Source organism: Corvus cornix, chromosome 1A (assembly GCF_000738735.6).
Source record: "Corvus cornix cornix isolate S_Up_H32 chromosome 1A, ASM73873v5, whole genome shotgun sequence".
Lineage (NCBI taxonomy): Eukaryota > Metazoa > Chordata > Aves > Passeriformes > Corvidae > Corvus > Corvus cornix.
This window is the reverse complement of record NC_047057.1, coordinates 65,765,748-65,785,504: the sequence shown is the minus strand read 5'-3', so window position 1 is coordinate 65,785,504 and position 19,757 is coordinate 65,765,748. Positions and strand designations below refer to the sequence as shown.

The window sequence follows — 19,757 nt, the reverse complement described above, 5'->3', positions numbered from 1 at the left end:
GCTGTTGTGGCAACAGATGCTGCATTCCTTTGCACTGGGGCATGTCTCTGTTTTGGAGACTTGGGTGTTTGTTTGAATTTTATTTGTTCCTTTGGAGGGTAAGTCAGCCCACTTTCCTTTTATTTTGCACTTCTCAGGGGTTTTCTGAACTTTGGCAGACTGCTGAAGAGGTAGTTTCTCACTGTGATTAATTCTAGCAGTTTCTTTTCACCCCTCTGCCTTTCCAAAACATTGACAAAACTCATTTCCAGTTAATTAATTCAAGAGAGGCAGAATAATGGAAGGCCCTGCCTCTTCATTTTGGGTACCCTCCTATATTGTTGTTGGACCCTGCCACTGTGGAATGTGGCATGAATGAGATGGGGGAGAAGGGGGGTGAAGCTGGGGGGCAGGGGGAGGAGGGCACAGTTAACTCTGTGTGTGCCATAGCTTTGCCCTGGAAGCCAAAAAATGTAATCCTCCCTGCACAAGCAAAACAGGAATTACAGTTTAATATTGCTGGCACTTGTGTATGGTTACTGTTGTCAGATTATCTTCAGTCATGTCTAACTCAGAGGTCTCAGAAAAATTACCGTGTTCATGTTCTTGTTGACATTTAATCCTGTTCTTAAATAGAAAGGCAAGTTTATGTCCTTAAACTCCACATTACGTGTAACAGACCTTCATCCATGTGCATAAGGTTTTGCTCCTTCAATTGAGCTTTTGATTTAAAAATGGGAAAAAGTACACATTGCTTTGAACTCTGAGAAACACATAGTACTGCTTAAAACTGCTGGTGAGTAGAGCTGGACTGCTAAGTTAATTTCAAGTTAACAGAAAGATCTTGATGTCTGCCATGCCAGCCTGGTGGGACTATGGAATTGACCTGGTGGGATTTTAGACACCTGTCGGTTTTAAAGGCAAGGACAAAAAACTGCTGTCTTCAGCTGTTTATTATGTAAATGATGTCTAAAAGGGATAATAGGAACAAAGACTCTAACTCTTGTTGCTTTTAGTAACTTTTTACTTGAAAAATAGATAGGGGAGAAAAGTGTTCTTTGCTTTAGCAAAGAGTAATTGTGAATATAAGCAAATTGTTTTGTTTGCTTTTTAAAAAATAACATGACAGGAAGATTTTGTTGGGTATTAAAAATGGTGTTGAAGTGCTGTCATATACAGGTAGGTGCCTTTTGCTGGCTGAATGGAAATGTGATTGTGGTTCTTGAGCACATGGTTTCTCAATGATTTCCTTAAGCCTTAATTATTGTGTTTAGGCCAGAATTCATTTAGTGTTTTCATTACTGTCACATGAGATTTACAGCTGGGTTTGTAGGGGGTTTTGATCTTTATCTCCATAACACAATGGAAGATTCATACTTCTAGCACCTAAATGGAAAAAAAGAAAGAATTCTACTCTTACAAAAAAGAAAAACAAAAAGGGTTATTTGGAAGGCTGCACCATTCAACTTTAAAAGGAAATAATTAAACTTTTGCTAACAAAGGATCATCAAGTATAACACCATCTGAAATAAAGTGAAGTTGTTCTTAATTTGGTAATTAGAAAAATTCAAACATTTTTATTTTAGTGCCACTACTTAGGAAACTCATGTCAGATAATTAACAAAGTGAGAAAAAAATTATTCTGAACAAAAAATGAACTTTCTGTGCTTTCTGTGTAAGGCAAAAAAATGCAAAGAATTTCCTTTTATTTAGGGTAATAAAGAGTTAAAATCCTGTTCACAAAGCAAATCCAGAGAGAACTTTGGTTGTGGAAAAAGCAGTGGGAGTCCCTTTTTCTTTTTAAGCAATGGGGAATAGACAGGGTGGGGTTTTTTTAACTTGATGGTTGTATACCCACCAATGGAATATGCACATACCCATAAATACAAGCCAAATAATAACAAACACAAAAAAATTAAAAGAGTTTTGTGTGTTTCAGTACATAATGGAGTAATAGCTGTGTTTTCTAAAAGGGAAACGTAGGGCTTTCATAGTGGAGAACATGCTGATTACTGTATTGTGAGTGGCTGGCTTTTGATTTTCCAGGATGGATTAATTCTCAGAAGACAACAGCTTCCCTGTCCTCCCCCAGTGGAGTCCCAGTCTCCAATAGACTCGTTTTATATGCTTGGGGATTAATACAGCACAGCAATCAGTCATAAAAAGCAAGCTTTAGTGGGTTTGTAAAGGGGTAGAACAGGCAGATCAAGTCTTGTGACCATCTTATTGCTTTCGAGTGCTTTCAAACAATAGTGATCAGATCTTTTTTTTTCTTTTTTTTAAGGTCCATTTGTTATTAAAAGAGATTAGGGAGCTGGTTTTTCATCGTAACTGGAGAGATTCTGGGAGAGCTTTATGGCAAATTGTGAGAAATAACCTGAAATGTTTGCAAAGCTCTGAATATGCTTCTAATAATTTAAGTTATTTTTGCCCAAAAGTGCTTGTAAAATATGTTTTTAAATACAACCAAAAAAAGCCCCAAACCAACCAAAAAAACCCCAGGCAGTTTATGCCATTGTCACAACCTTTATTTAACAGTCAATTTTATATTTTGAGGTTGGTGCGAGTGTTTGTGTAGCGAGACTCAAAGAAAAGTCCACTTCATTTGCAAATGAGAAAGTACTAAAAATGTGAGGCTCTACCCAAAATTACCCTCAGTTTTTGTACCAAGCCTGAGCAGTGCTGTTGGGTTGTATTGACTTAGAAATCCCTGTCTTCTTAGCGTAGACTTCTTTGTATTAAACGGGGGAATTTATGAAGCAATGCAGAAGAATGCATTTTAGGAAGAAATTTTCCCTGTGAGGGTGGTGAGGCCCTGGCACAGGGTGCCCAGAGAAGCTGTGGCTGCCCCATCCCTGGAAGTGTCCAAGGCCAGGTTGGACAGGGCTCAGAGCAACCTGGGATAGTGGAAGGTGTCCCTGCCTGTGGCAGAGGGGGCTTGGAACTGGGTGATCTTTAAGGTCCTTTCCAACGCAAACCATTATGTGATTCTATGATTCCCTGGACTTTCTACTTCCTTCTTAAAATCCTGTCCTGGCAGTGTGCACCGCCGGCTCCCTGCGGTGCTGTCCAGGGTCCTGACGAGCTGCCCCCGCTCTGCCAACAAGCCTTTCCATGTCGAGAGCCAGTTCCAGTCTCTTGCAGCTTGGCCAAGGCATAACCATTCCGGGGGCGGGGGGGGGGGGGGGGGGGTGTGATTTCGTGCTGCTTTAGGCTTAATTACTTTCTCTAAGGGAACTTTCTCTTCCAGTAGTTTCTGATAACATCCAGAAATGTATGAGGATGAGAAACTGATAGGTTTTTGTATAGGTCTTTAGTATCCCTAAAATAACTTTTGAGGCTTTAGCTATTCCCGATATAAATGAGTGTGGTGAATTTCCTCCAGCATAATCCAGCCTGAACTTGGCCACGTTGTAAGCTCTGAAAAACTTTAATTTATACACTGGAACATGGGAGCTGAGCTACTAAATTTACTGAATTGGTGTTCCAGTCATGGATGCAGTGTCTATACTGGACGTTTCCCACAGCTGTTACCCCTCACCAGGGTGGTGCTGGCAAAAGAAGGCAAGAACTGAGAGACTTTCTGCGCTTCTGCCAGACCTGCCTGGTGGTATCCATCTAACATGGAATTAGGAACTGCCTAGACTGGAGAAGGCAGAAACAAAGAAAAGTGGATCGTGGGGTGAAAGAGGGAGCAGTTCAGGTCCCAGAGAAAACTCCTGGGAGATAGAAAACATGTTGTCAGTCAAATGAGAGAGTATCGTTAGTTTGCATCTTCCCTCCTGCTGTCTGGACATTCGCAGAAGTTTGCTGTACAAAAAGTATCTTTTTAGGAAGAGACTCCCCTCTCCAGACTAAGATTAAAAAGTTGTTTACTTTCACCCCAAATTTCATTGGGACAGGCTTGGCACTGTATTGCTTTTAATTACCTTATAGAATCATGAAATCATTAAAGTTGGAAAAGAGCTGCAAGATTATCAAGTCTATGCTGGAATCAAGGATACTCTGCAATTTTGCTCAGCATTTTCTGCAACCTTACAGTTTACTCTAAAAGTACTATATACTTCTGAGAATACCTAAATAGCTTAAATATTTAAATAGCAAAGAGAAAATATTCAAACAAATCAGAGAATTCTAGTTTTACATGGATTTTCATGGGAAAGGAAAACACAGCTGGAGGTAAAGACCAAGGCAAGCCAGAGCATTTAAAATTAACCTGGTTTTTGCTGCATGGCATCTCATCTCAGTTCAAAAGTGCAGCTGATGCTGCTCCAGGGATGATGTGGAGATGTCACAGAAGTTCTTGAGCAAGGCACACTATAAGCTGCACTTGGTCTTGTTTAAATTTAAGATGGCTTCCATAACACATTTGTGCTAAACTTTAAATTTTCCTTTCATTTTTGAGTACCAGTAAGTATTAATGCAGAAACATAATTGTGCAAAAGGGATTTGTGTTTGATTTTTTCATTTTGTCATTCAGGAAGTATTTCAACCTGTTTGTCCACTTGCAGAATTGTTACGCAGTGCCTTTAGTTCTGTAATAATTTGAGAGTTCTGAAAATGTTCATGCTTTAACATAGGATCATAGTCAATATTTGTTATAAGACAAACAGTCCAGTCTGTAATGTGGTTTTTTTGTGGGGTTGTTCTTAAAACATTTTCTTCTCCTGGCGTTTTGAAAATGTGATCAAAGTAAGCAGAGAAGCTGTGTTGCCTAAGGGAAATAGTCTCAATAAAGCTCTGAAATGGTAGTGCATTAGTTATTGAGAGGTACCTCTCCATAGTAGTGTTAACTCTAAGACATAAGCAGAACAAATGATCACTCTTCTGCAGAACTCGTTTTCAGAAATACATGTTTATGTAGTATTCATAGCACAGTAATAAGGAAAAAATATTTAAGATAAATTAGATAATCCATACCAAGTCCTCAATCTGGGTGGAGAGGAGATTTTCAGCTATTGTGCTGGCCAGTTTTGATTTTGAAATTGTATTTACTGGAAGTTATTATAATCATAGAATGGTTTGGATTGGAAAAGATCTCTTATGGAAAAGATCTCTTAAGACCACTGAGTCCAACCATTCACCCAGCACTGCCAAGGCCACCAGTAACCCGTCTGCAAGTGCCGTATCCACATGGTTGTTAAATCCCCGCCGGGGTGGTGTAGTGAACAAGAAAAAAGTAAGGAATGTTTCTCCATTGCCTCTCTGAATATTAAAGTTTGAAAGTTAGTTTTGAACTGCCTCTAACAAAAATTTTAGAAACTGCTTTATTTTAGAAAATAAGGCGCCCTGTTGTAAGGCTGTTAAAAGAGCAGGGAACAGCAATGAAAGTTTGATAGATGAGAAAAGCAAGCAATAAGTTTTTTGATACATCTTTGTATCAAAAAAGGGAACTTTGTGTGGATACCAATGAGCAGCCGATTAACTTTAAGGGAGCAAAGACAGAGTTCTCCACAGACATGCTGATGCTCTGAAGTAGACGTGGCATTGCCATTCTATAAGCAAGTGCCCCACCTGCCGCAGGGGCTGCAAAATCTGCAAAGTGTCAGAGTCTTTGCTGTCTGTGCTGTTCTTCACTGTCCTGGATGCTCCTTTGAGTCTTCTTGTGTCCCACCCTGCTGGTCCTGCTGCTGTGGCTCTGCTCTGCTGCTGGCTCTCTGGCAGCTCTTGGAGGGACATCACTGGGAATGATCTTCCCCACTGCACTCTGTGAGCCAGTGCTGGACCTATAGAGGTGATAAACCCTTTCCTATGCTTCTCATAATTGTTCTTGGTGTTTTCCTGCTTTGCTATTTTATCTCTTTCCTTCTTTATGAAAAAAATTAAGCTGAATGATCGCTTTGGATTCCAACATTTAAGCTCATTTGGGTTTTAATCTTGTTTTCCAGTATGCTGAGAACCTAATTCCTTTCTGCAATTTTAGATGGGGCAAAACTCACCTCTCCTCACCTTAAGCGGATCAGAACAGATGGGGATTCCACCACTGCCCTGCGCAGCCTGTGCCAGGGCTGGATGGCCCTTTCCTGGAGGAATTTTCCTAAATAGCCGCCCTAAACCTCCCCTGGCACAGCTTGAGGCCATTTCCCCATGTCCTGTCTCTTGTTATTTGGGAGAACAGACCAATCCCAATCTGGCTGCACCCTCCCGTCAGCGAGTTGTAGAGAGTGAGAAGGTCCTCCCTGCACCTCCTTTTCTCCAGGCTGAGCCTCCCCAGCTCCCTCAGCTGCTCCTGATGCTCCAGCCCCTTCCCCAGCTCCCTTCCCTTCTCGGGACATGCTCCAGCCCCTCAATGTCTTTCTTGCAGTGAGGGGCCCGGAACAGACTCCCAGATTCACAGTGCCTCAGCAGTGCCAGCACAGTGAGCTGTTTAATGACTGCTTATAAAAGCATTTGGCTTTCATGATAAATCCTATGTATATTGCTTAATTGTATTTAAACAATTTTGACTAGGAATCAGTTTAACACTGAGCATTTGCATGTTCCGCATTGACACTTTTCTCACAGAGCAGATCATGGAAATAGTGTACTTGGGCTTTTTTGAGGGGGGGAATTGGGGAAGAAGAATCAGTTTGCTGCTTCAGATTACTTCTGTATTAACTGTGGAGGAGGTTATCTACATTTTCTACAGAACTGTTAAATGTGAGAATTAAAGTGCAGGAAGGGAAGAGCATGCTGGAAGAATATGTAAAATAGCTGAGTAAAAAAGATAATCCCTAGAAAAAGGGATCTAAACAGTTATAGAATCACAGAATGGTTTGGGTTGGAAGGGACGTTAAAGCTCATCTCATTCCACCCCCATGCCATGGGCAGGGACACCTTCCACTAGACCGGATTGCTCCGAGCTCTGTCCAGCTTGGCCTTGGACACTTCCAGGGATGGGGCAGCCACAGTTTCTGTGGGCAGCCTGTGCCAGGGCCTCCACAGGGATGAATTTCCTCCTAATATCTAATCTAGGCCTACTCTCAGGTTTATGCCATTCCCCCCATCATGTCGCACCATGTTTTTGTAAATAGTCTCTCTCCATCCAAATCCAAGGTGTCAGTGTCTTCACAAAAAAAGTTGAAGCAAGCCTTGCTAATCAAGGCACTGTGGCAGGGGAGAAGTAGATTATTACTTCAGCCATGATTTCAAAAGAGAAAAAAGCAAATTCTGAAATTGTTGATGAATCACTTACAAAACCACATTTTCCCAGACATGAGATGTAGAGTGGGTGGTATTTCTGTTCCTTACCCTCTTTATTCTTCACCATGCATTTCTTTTCTTATGCGCATCACAGGCTGTGCCTACTTTTGATTAGAAGTGAGGCTGATTTAGATAAACAAGGGCGGGGGGGAAAGGAATGTTACATGTGCAATAAATGGGAAAACATTGATAAGGAAATAATGGATGAAAATGCCCAGCTATTTCCTGAGAGTAAAAAGCATCCTTAGTGACCGATACCTATGAGGAGCCTCCTCCTTAATGTCAAGTCTTTTAACTGGGCTGACAGGCTTGAGCACACCATTTCTCCCCTTCACCAAGGGTAAAGTGAGTACATAACACTGCAACAAATCACCAGGGGATCTTGCTAATAGTGTCATTAAAACTATAGCACATCTCTTGTCACTGTAAACGTTTGTGTCATTCAAGTGTTGGCTTCACTCTCTTCTCCTTGCCTTGTAAACTCATCCTTAGTGGAGTTTTTTATTACTACGTTTAGACAGACGTTGGCACCTCCAACTGCTCTCTAGGCCAACATTAAATTTTGTTTAAGAAGCAGGTTTTTTAGCCACGTATTTTATAAACTGGTGCAATACCAGTTGTTGCCACAAGCCCGTGTCTGTTTGATGATACCAAGATGTGTCTGGAAGAGTTTCCTCCTCAGTTCTGTGTTTTTCTCATTGCCAGGGCTTTATTCTAAATTGCAGCCATCTGTTGTGAGTCTGCACTCCATGGGTTAAAGTGTATTTTGATATTAGGACAAGCTTTCATTATGTTTTTCCTCTTTCCCTCTTTCTCCCACCCCCCCATTTTGGAACTTTAGGCTTTCTATTTAAGCTTTTATGGTGGCCACAAACAGGTGCATGCTTTACAGAGGGTCTCATTCTGCAGCTCCCACTGGTATCCCTGGCCTCCTGAACTTCCTTTTGCTACCTCCTTCCCCCTCAATAATTTTTTATGAATGATAGCTTTTCAGCACCCTGGGAACAGCTTGTTGAGAAAAATACTCTTTGTGGGGTGCAGTCAGATCCTACACGTTTTTCCAAGGGTTTTTTATGAAAGGACTGGTTCTGTGTTGCAGGTATGACGTACGTGTGGACTCCCCCTCCCTGCTGGCTCCCCCACCTCCTGCTTCTATGATTCACTGTGATAAATTTGCTTTTTCATAATGCCAGTAGACTCTCGCCACAGGTGCTTCTCAATTAAAATCCACTTTGTTTCAAAACTGAAGGCTTGTTTAACTGAGCCCCTGGGGAGAGTTGTCAGATCCCAGGATAGGTGACACAAATAGATGGTGACCCTCTGGAGCTGCATTGAAAATACCATATCCTGGGGTACCAGAGGGCAGCGTTGCTCTGAAAACAAATCCGCACATTTGAGAAACCCTGGGTGGAATCCCTGGGACTTGTTGTTTTCAGTGTGGGGCCTTTTTAATCCATCTTTTAGCATTTTGTTTTGTTACTGCTACCCTTCTCACACTTCCTCCCCCCCCAAGTACTTTCACCTTTTTTCTAGTACTGATTTAGCTATTTAGAAAATACAAAGGTAAAAGGAACATTTTTTTTCCCCAAGAACAGTCTCTCTTTTGTATTCTAAAGATATTTGCAAGAAATTAATTGGAATGGCAAAGCAGAGTGTGGAAAACATTGGAAAAAAAAGAAAAAGCAACTTGAAAGTAAGTTGTTTTTTTTGTTTTTTTTTTTTAAAGAGAAAGGAAAATGTACTCTTCCCCTGCCTTCTTAGACGTGTATTTTTAGCATTTTGAACACATGTAATGTTCTCAGATATTGCTTACCAGAGCACTTTGAAATAACTATAGAGGGTGGATGGGATGACTCAGGGGACTGGTAATTGAATGCGGAGCCTTTTCACCTCGAAGTCCCCAGTTTGAATCGAACCGAAGTTGAGAGCGACCTCGTGGTTACCCTCAGATGGGTGTTTAGTGGCCTGTCTGAAGTGAGTTGGTGGTCTCAGTCCAGCTCTTGGCAAACAGCTGCCACATCACAGCAACCACGGCCGCAGTTAGTGCCAATTATCAGCCAGGCTGGCAGTGCCGGCAGCGAGAGGAAGAACGGAATTAGCATGTGCTGCTCCTGCTGTCAGAGGTGGTCCCTGCTGCTCTCGGAGCCCTGCAGCAGCAGCAGCTGGGTTTGGTGCTGTCGGCCCTGTGGGATGTGCGTTCCTGCACTCTGGGGAGATGGCAGCTTGTCCTGCTCCCAAGTGCTGAGCTGGGTTCCCGTGTGGGTTTAGTTTTGCTTTGCCCCCTGCAGGTTATCAGTCCCTGGGTTCAAGGGCATCTCTATGCATGGCGACTGGACTTTCCCGCACACCCTTTGTCAGTTGGATTTGTCTCCTGGCATCTCTGCTGAGCATGCCAAAAATAAGATTCTTCACATTTGTGAGTCCAGAGAAAGGAATGGAACTGGGGAAAGGGCCTGCAGAACCAGAAACAGCTGGCGGGGCTCAGCCTGGAGAAAAGGAGGTTCAAAGGGACCTTCTGGCTCTGCACAGCTCCCCTGACAGGAGGGGGCAGACGAGGGGGGGAGGTGGTCAGGCTCTGCTCCCAGGAACAAGGGACAGGACAAAAGGAAATGGCCCCAAATTGTGCCAGGGGATGTTCAGGTTGGACATCAGGAGGAATTTCTTCACCAAAAGGGTGGTCAGGCATTGGCAGGGGCTGCCCAGGGAGGTGGTGGAGTCCCCATCCCTGGAGGTGTCCAAGGAACAAGTGGACGTGGCACTCAGTGCTCTGGTCTGGGTGGCAACGTGGGGATCAGTCACAGGCTGGACTCAATGACCTTGGAGGTCTTTTCCAACCTGAATGGTTCGATGAGTCTGTGATTTCAGTCCATTTTTTTTGATAACGGTAGTCACACTGGTGGTAACTCTCAGCTCCCAAAGTTTTCATACCACCCCATTATTTTGTAATCCTCTTTCTGAAGCAGTTTTACATTTAATCTCTGAAATTTTTTTTTTCTGAAGCTAAACTAAATTGTAGTCATTTTGAAAGTGTGAGAATAAAATAGATAATTCTAACCTTTTAAAATCCCTTATAGTTGAAAGCATCTTGCATAAATACCTTGTATTTTGGGAGTTTTAGAGTATAACCCTCATAGAGACTCTGAATGGTGCTTTAATGGATTCCAAAGCCCACAGAGGATCCCTCTGCTGGCAGTGAGATTTTGGGTTGATGCACAAATCTTATCTGTGGCAATCCATTTGCAAGATCATGACAATTCTCACATGGAGAAGAAAAGTTGAAGTAAATATGGTTTACAACATTTTAAGCTGTAAGACAGTTCTTTCCGAAATGGGGAATTCACTTTTTGCACTCTAAATTTCATTCCGGGGAACAACAGTACACAATTCTCATCAAAATACAGTGGGTTTTCCCCAAGTACTAAACTAAGTCCGTTAGTAATCCTTTTTTTTTTTTTGCCCCTAACTCTTAATGCTAACTGTGGTTTCTGTAAAAATAAACATTTCCTCAAGGTATTGGCAGCCAAAATAGAGATGCTGAAACTGAATGTAACAAGAGTGATATTATGAGGATTTTTTTCCTCTAATTTGAGACAAATGACTGAAGTGAATAGCACAAATAGAAACAATATAGATTTTTTTGATTCCTGATATTGGTGAAACGATAAGGAGGATTTTGTATAATAGGGGATCTAAGTATTGCCTGTTAAGGAGGACAGGGATGCAACTTTTGGAATGTGGGGTAACATCCTACTGTGCACATCCAAGTAACTAGTTAGGCTGATTTCCTCATTACTGATCACCTACTGATGATTTGGCCAGGCTTCACTGGGAGGGGATGGATTTGGGCTATCTTTGCAGAATATGGTTTCTTTTTATCCAGCAGGAGGATATAAGAAGAAGGCAGGAGAGCAGCTTTCTGGCTGGGAACAGCACTGCTGGAGATGAAGGGAAGCCTGGGTCAGGACTTTCTCTTGTCTTTTGGACAAGCTCAGGAAATTAACTCTTGAAAGGGTCTACAAGGATAATCCCATGCTTGGTATCTTGAGCAGTCCAGAAAAGAGGCAAAAATGATTGCTGTTTGGAAGTTGAGATTAGTGGGTAAAGCCAAGAAGATGTTGGAAGTGATTTGCCCCAGTTGTGAAACAGATGTGTCCCTCTCCAGGAGCTGACGGTGGCAGAGTGTTCCCTCTTTAAAGCTCAGGCAGGAAGGAGGTCTGTGCATAACAGCGCCCTGAAAACTTGTCTTGGAGCACGTGTCCATAGTGGGAGTGCTGTAAGTCTGGAGGAGATGAAGTCTTCTAAATAATGGTGGTTTTATGGAGGAGGTGATGCTTTCCTCTCATGAAGGAAGGACATGGAAAAAACTGAAGTGGAAACAGTTGGCAAGGTCACTCTGTCTTGTTGTCTCAAGAATGTCAGGAAGGAGGCCTCCAAACAAACCGAAGCCCTGGGAGTGAGGCTATCACCATTTCTTCCTGCTCAAATTGAATTCTTGTTCAAGGCATTTCCAAATAAGGGTGAGGAACTGAGTACTCCAACTGCAAGATGACAGTGCAAGGCTGTTAAAACCAAGATTCCTTTTTCTTTCTACTTAAAATAATCCATGTCCAGCCATGAATCAATGTGCCTCTGTAACCTGCCATGCTCCAAAATAGACTGACAGAAACATATATAAGTCCTTCTGGAAAAATAAATGATGAGAAAAGCTTTAGCTGGCAACTCCAGAATAAGAACAATTAGCAAGTTGCACCGTTGACTTAATGTGTTTTTAATCATGGGCTAGTTGTTCATCTCAAGGCTAAAAATGCCATGATGTGTCTCTTGTGTGAGCACAAGGCACATAGAAATCACACTGCAAAAGGAGCATTTGCATAATGGTAACAGTAGAAACAAGCAAAAAAAAGAGAACAAGGGGCAGAATTTCCTGTCTAGTATGAGTTAGCCTGAAATCAGAGAGCTTTACTAATCCATACCCTTGAAATCCTCCCCTTCAGCTTCCCAGTGTTACAGCAGCAATGAGCCATGGAATAGTTGCTGAGATGCCTCACTGACATAAAAATCAAACCACTGTGCTACTGAGGGAAAGAAGGAAAGAACAATTTTAGCATGTAAGATTAGGGCAGTGCTGTAAGGGCGGGACCAGCCTGGAGTCTGCCAGTACTTGAGCCCACTTACACTTTGTATAAACTTCTAAATATTCGGGAAGCCTTTCAGTGATGTTTTGATTTCAAAAGCTATCTGGTGGCCTAAGTGTTCATACCCAACAATTAGACCAATAAATTCAGAGGCCAGTCTTTAAAGTTCAGAGCTTCAAATGCTCCCACTAGTGCATTATTCATGGACTTGGTTTTTTCCTTTGATATCTCTCTATGGTGTGATCTATATAGCAGAAAAGAACCCACATCTGTCTGTTTACACCACCCTCGAAATTCCTGTGGGCAACCAAAAAAGTCAACCACAAATAACTGCTGGGCTACCAACAAACATAGTATCTGGAGTGCCTCCACCCACCTGCCATCGGGCAGACTTCTAAATCTCATTCGAAATGTGAGAAGTCAGATCAGGGTGGGAGGGAGAAGTAGAGGGAGGGCTGGGGGAAAAAACTAGGTTGAAAGACTAACCTGAAATTAGCAGAACTAGGATTTTTACTTTTTTTTCATGGAGTAGGTCACATGTGGGCCCTGAGCTGAGCATCATGGCATGGCACGATGGACGTCCTTCAGTCAGATCCTTTGACTCATTGTGGGGTTGGGGACTGAACCCATTTGTGCTAAAAGGGGACAGATTCTTCTGAGCTGTGTCTTGAGGAAAGGTGAACAGAAAATATCCTGTATACCATTTGGAAAATTCATGAAAGATTCTCCAATAGGATACTGGGAAAGGCTGTAAATTCCTGTTTTGCTTGAACCACTGGGGACTCTGGTCATTCTCACTTTAGCTGCAGGGCCTCTTTACATTATTGTGGGTCTTACTGGAGGGAGTTACAATTTCCATTGGCTTGAAAAGCTTCCCAAAGCTTCCAGTGATGACTTCCTTACCAAGGCTTTCACTCACTCAGATTATTTTCATGTACCTGAGCTAAACCATTTGGGTAATGTTCTCAAAATCAATGGAAGTAGTTACATGCTTAAAAGTAGGCATCCATGAAGTTGGATCTCATCCTATGACACTTTAATTCTTGAGAAGTATGGAAAAGACTCTGATTTATTAAGCTGATCCTGCATGGTGCTACTTGATTTGCAGTGTTCAGCAAGCTTTGATTGTTATTTACCGCACACTAGTATTCAATCACTTGGATGTTTCACTTTAACTTGATTTATGACTAAAAAAATAAAGCCCTGGTGCAGATGGTATGAGGATTTCATTGTCCATAAATAGCTTTTCAGTCAGGTGTTACATCTATTTCTGAGGCTTTAATTCTTGGTGAGGTAATTTCTCCCTGATGCAAATCATCTCATGTGCTGGAGTGTCCCACACTGCTGTTGACTTGCCTGCTTGGAAGTTTGTTAGTCTTTCAGCTTTTATTTCCCGAATCTGGGGAACAGTTTTTCCCCTTCCAGTTGTGTTTGGTTTTCTGAGAAAGGGGTGCCTTTTTGACTCGTCCTGACTTTTTCCCTTGTTCTGTTTATCCTTACTGCGGAAGATGGCCAAAATTCCTCCATTTCGTGCAAATTATAGGTAGTGCTAGGGTCCTTGGCAAGTTCCCAATACAGGTCTCAGATGACTTAAATGCTTCCCATGGGTACATTGACACATTATTGAGCAATTACATTCTCTTGTGGCAGTCATCTGTAGAATAAGTAAACTGCCTCTGTGAGCCCCATGGTGATATCATGCACCATAAATGCATGCTTGGCCTCCATTGTGTCAACAATCCCTCACGCTCTCAAAGGCAGAAATGCGAGTATAATTCTCAAACTACACTGACTAATAAACAGGTTAGTTTTATTACTTGTTTCTATCTTAAAGGGCAAGATTAAATTTAATTTATAATGCTACCATAAAAGGAGAAGGCATATGGGTAAGCATAAAGTGATTATTTGTATATTTGCTGTAAAGATATTAATTTGGGGTTTGGGGAGCGAAAAGAGAGGCCAGAAGAAGAGAGTGACTTACATTTAGATCTTATTTTTTCTCTTCTGGCTAGGGAAAGGTTGGTCATGAAGATAATTTTCTCATCAATAGCTTTGGCAAGACTATGACATACAGTACTGATCATTCCCAGATCTGCTTGCACAAGCAGAATATTTAGGCAACAAGATGTTAAGTAATGCTCTCCTGAAAATTAGGAGATCTTTGATTACACAGTGTAGTGTAAAGTTAATGGTGTAATGAGTCTTTTTCTTTTTCCCTCCCTTTTAAAAACTTGTGTCTAAATGTTTTGTGAAGCTTTGAAAACTCCCAAGGACAGGGTGTAACTAAAAAGGTGACATAGCTTTTTGTGTACTCTTTAACAGCATAATCATTAATGAGATAGCCTATGCATTGGTGCTTTCTTCAGCCTTTGTATATTGTTCAGTGATGTGGGGTTGAGGCTGATCACTCTCAGCCCAGCACACGGTGAGTTAGGGGTCCCAGCACACACAGCTGGGACGTGTCCAACTCTCACCCACCAGCACCCCCAAGTCCTTTGCCAAGGGCTGCTCTGGATGACACTGTCCTCAGATAAATTTTATGGCCACTGGGTGTGTTGGGGCCTCTGAAAGAGAGAAGTCCAACACCCCGTCTGAATCACCCTGAAGGTGGATATGGCAGCGCAGGGTGTCCTACACATGAGGCCAATCAGGTTGTTTCCCGTGGATCTTTGTTGTGGCTGGGGACAGAGCACAGATCCCAGTGTGTTTTTCAGGGTTGTACAGTATTATTGAGTCTGGTTGAATGACTACCCTCTGCTTTGTCATCAGAGAATATTTATGACCATCGAAGGAAGGCTGAGTTCCTGGAGACGGGATAACGCATGGCTTTCTGCTGCCAGACAGAGAGTTCCTTTCCGTGGTCACACCAATGTTTTTTCATACTCCCACGGACACCACAACTTTTTTGGATAAGGAAGAAGATGATGGAACACAGATGAGGGAAAGAAATGGCCTCAGAGAACTTGGATACATGGGGGTATTTTTACCCTTTGGGGTTTTTTCTTCCTGAATTTCAATGAGTGACTTATTGGAAACTTCTTTGGGTTTGAAGTGTTTTTTTCTTGTTCCACACACACGAAACTGTTTTGGGTTGTTTTGTTTGTCTTTGTTTATAATGCAGCTGAGATAGGGTGACTTGATATTTTTAAAATAGAAAACTGATGCCTTCTGAGGGAATGGGGGGAAGAGAGGAGGACTTTACTAGCTGGAAACATGGGTCATACCAAGGACAACTTGTTACTGTGAAGGTTGTGCTGGATATGGGAGGAAGGATTTGGTGAAAGCTGATATGGAGGCAAGAGTAGTGCTGCTGCTTCTCCTTGGGTGCCAAATACACTGATGGTTCTCCAAATGCTGGATCTGAAGGGTCCCTGCACCACAGCCACATATCTATTTTTATTTATTTACTGGTTTTCCCCCTCTTTATTTTAAGGCAAATTCTAGATTAAACTTTTCCAACCCATGGCATTAGAAACCATCAGGCACTGAATGCCAAGCAGATGCCTTCTATTTCACTCACTGACATCCTGCTATCCCCTATCACTCCATGAAAATAAACCTAAAAGAAAAAATATCCTGTCTTATTGGTGAGGTAAATGAATGGGATTACAAATCCAGTTTTTGAGTTGCTAAAATGCAGAACCCTCACAGAAAATGCTCAGTATCTTGTCTCTTCTCGTTTTGATTGTTGCCAAAGCCTACAAGGCACTGGGAGTTTGGGACCATCTTCTGGAGTCTGTTACGTGCTGGAGGCTGCCCAGCACACCCTGAAGTGACAGCAGGTTTTCAGAGAAAGAAATTGTCAGTGAAGTGTGCTGTGGAACAGGAGGATAGCATGTCAATGACAGAGTGTCTTCCAGGGATTACTGATCAAATGAGTAGCGTGAGTCTCCATGCGAGGCCTATTTGTCTCCACTTAATGCCTGTTGGGAAAAGCACAGTGCTGTTTTCCATGCTGTGTGATTAAATTCATGAATAGTATAAGGTAGTCTACTTTTTCAAAACCATCACCCTTGGGATAACCTAATAGTTTGAAAGGAATATTTCCTTGGCATTTCTATGTCTATATTAACAATAATATGCATATGCTAATATTGGCAAGTGATCACTGTAGGGTAAGTCTCTTTGATGGTAATCCTCTTTCCCTTCTCTGCTGTCACTGCCATTCCACAGCTTCTGGAGTTTTCTATGGGAACTATTCCAACTGGAGACAGGGATTAGAAATTAATGAAGTAAATTCTGTTATTCTGAGATTTCTGAATGACATGTTTGCACTGGTGCTGATGGGGTTCAAACACAAATTTGCACAGGCTTTGCTGGCTCCTGCAGGAAGACTGAGAGAGAGGAAGAAGGGTCATATCCATTATCACCTAATTACATATCCATTATCACCTAATTTTGATTTTGTTGTTCTGAAATAGTTGAGATTTTATATATTTTGAGAAGTTTAGCAAAGGTACACTTTGTGCAGATGCACTTCAAACATCAGCAGATGCTGAGAGAGACAGAAAATAATGTTGGACAGGGGACTGTTACAGTCATTCTTTCTACCACTTCCTCTCAAACTGATATAAACAGATGTATGTTTTCATGTCCTTTCCCTTGGGAAAGGGAGAACTCTGAGCTCAAGTGATCAATATGTGGCTTTTCCATGGTTACTCGGGAAACTTCATCCCTGAAATTTTTTTAATCACAAGTTATCTGGCATCCTTTGACAGGATCCAGATTTTTGTTTTTCATCTACTGTAAATTATGGAATCTGGCTAATAGGAACAAATCTGGATGAGCTGGTTTATGCAACAATAAACACAGGCATGTGTGTTTGTGAAAACTAAGGAGTTTTAAAAAGGGAAATAATCACTGTTTTTAAAGTAGTGATTAATTTTAGATTTTAGATGTACTGTAGACTTCCATATTAATTTACTGCTCCTTGCAAATATTTTTCATGTTTTATTTTTTCCTTTATCATTTTTAGCAGATTTATGGAAGCTGGATTTGATGGCTTCTGGCACACCATGATTTCTCTTCACTTAGGAAAGACCCTGAGTGAGGCAGTCCCGTGTGACCATGAGGTGCAGTGGCTGTTTTGTGATGATCAGTGCCAAGATACACTGGTGTGCAATTCCTGGATTGTATTTCTTATTGTATTGCAGTTCTGGACAAATCACATCTGGGAGATTTTTGAGGGCACATGTCTGGTGTTTATTTCCCACTAACACACAGTAACATGAGTGGTTAACAGCCGCTTGTATTTTTCTGAATCCCTCCCATACAGTCTTTCAGTTTCCTTGTTCTCAGTTATCCCAAATAAAAGGTGAAGGCTTTGGGGTTATCTTCGCTGGAACTGAAGTTCTGCAAAAATATACTTGCAAAGGCCCCTCCAAGAGCAGCAGCAGCTCATTCCTATAGCTGGAGCTGCTGGCCACCAGGTGAGCATGGACCTCCCAGAGTGAATAGGAAAAGGGTTCCTGAGCCACAGCTTCCTTCTAGAAAGTAATGGACGGCTGAGACTTTTCACACCATGCTGCCAGATTTGCAGTTTCAGCAAATAGATTGTGAGGCAGATTGTTCAGGAGGCTGTGAGGAGGTGAGGGGTCTGTGGGGTTCTGTTTGTAGGAGGGGAGAGAGATGGGATGCCAGTGCTGTGTGTCTGGGAGCTGTGCTGGGAGATGTTCCTGGACCCTCCCCCAGCTTTAAGGGGGGTTAGGACTTGTGAGGCTGAACATGGGGGTTGTTGGAGGTGAGAGCTGGTGTTTTCTAATGGTATTGAGAGCAATTTTAACAAAGCCAGGTGAGGGCAAACACTATATACAGGTACAAAATAATAGCACTGGTCAGAAGGCAAAATAGCCCTGTGGTGCACACAATGGAGAGGAATTGGGAGTTCTTGGATCAGATTTTGACTTTGTCACAGACTTCCTGTGTTACTTTCAGGCAGTCACTGTGAAGCAGCCAGGCTTGGAACAGTTTGTGTCTCTGAAAGCATGTATCTAATTCAGCTGTTATATAAAAGTTAAATATTAAAGAGCTGTTGTGTTATCGTAGGATAAAACCATGCCACACCATTTTCAATGTGAATTTTGTACTTTTGCTATAACATTGTTTTTCAGGAAAAACAATGTTTTCACTGCATAAAAGTTAGGCAGAAATTCATTATGTGTGTTGTACGAGCTAGACTTGTAGTTTTGATGTCTGACACTAAAATAAGAGACACATGTTGAATGCCACTAGGAAGGCTTCAGGGCTGATTGTTCAGTATAATGAAGCACAAGTCTGGGCATTGAAAGTAAACAAATAATATAAGACTTTATAGGGATCAGCCTTCCAAAGCTGTTTGGAAAGTTCCATAGCTTCTGTCTAACTATAAGCACTCCTCATACCCTTGGTGACAGGCATGCTGCTCTGAATTCATTGTTCAAACTTCCATTAATATTCTGTGTCAGAGAAGGAAACAACTTCGATAAGATCAATTTGCAAACATGTTTCTTCAGGAAGGAACTAAAGAGCAATCCTGAAAAATACCTACTGGAGTGGAAAAATTCTAATCTTCGGGAAAATAAAGGAACTGCTGTGTGAGATGAAAAATGTCAATATATTTGGAGGACAGGTGAGTTTGTTTGCTAAACTTGATTCCTTTGCAACCTTCAAGTCTGTCTTTGAAAGTGTGTGGTCAGTTTATGAGGAGCTGCTTTCAGTTTTAGGAAGCACTGGTAAATGTCAAAACTATTTACATTCTTCACATGATGGAACAAGGAAGCAATTGGCAATTTGTCCATGTGGGGGAGAGGATGAATGGAGACTTTTGAGAAGTTCAGTTTGGGCTTAATTGTACTTTTCAGTATTCGTTGATACTATGGGAGGTGGTAATTACCCAGTTGAAGTCCGGAGTAGTGTACCTCCCTCCCCAGTAGACATCTACAGCACTGTCCCATACACCCAAGCTGGCAGGGATTTGGATGGCAACATGGGGCCATCCACATGCTGTTCCAAAACCAGCAGTTCCCGCAGTCCCACCCTGCAGTGTCTTTGTTCTAGCTGACAAGAAATTTTACAGCATAAAGGCAGCTTCTAAAGGATAAAACCCTGAGAGCCACATCTTTTCTCACCCCTCCAGCCTTAAGCAGAGTGTAATAATGACCCATGCGTTTTTACAGAATTTCAAATATTTCACCTGTGTTGTGTCTATGTTGTCACATGCACTGGTGTGTCATCCCTGAAACATTTCTGCTGCCCTGTTAAGTATCTTGTCTCAGCTATCTCAATTTGCCCTCTAGATTTTTTTGGGGATGAAATATTCATTAGAAAAAGGAATCACCCCTTTTTTTCTACTGAGTATTTAAAATGATCCACAGACTGTTTCAGACTGGTTGTGAACAACTCCAGAACGATGTTTTGAACAACTTTTTCTCCAAGATCTATAAGGTAGGTCACTTTCCAGAAGTTCCCAAAAGTGTGCCTGGA

The 19,757-nt window shown here is 41.9% G+C and overlaps 1 long non-coding RNA gene across 1 annotated transcript in view; it reads left to right on the top strand.

Moving 5' to 3' along the window:
* Positions 1–9,864: 9,864 nt before the first annotated feature.
* Positions 9,865–19,757, top strand: part of LOC104696092 — a 31,247-nt gene continuing 21,354 nt past the window's right edge. The window contains exon 1 of the long non-coding RNA XR_005604565.1: positions 9,865–18,903. This is a non-coding gene — a long non-coding RNA (uncharacterized LOC104696092). The remainder of the gene's footprint in view (positions 18,904–19,757) is intronic.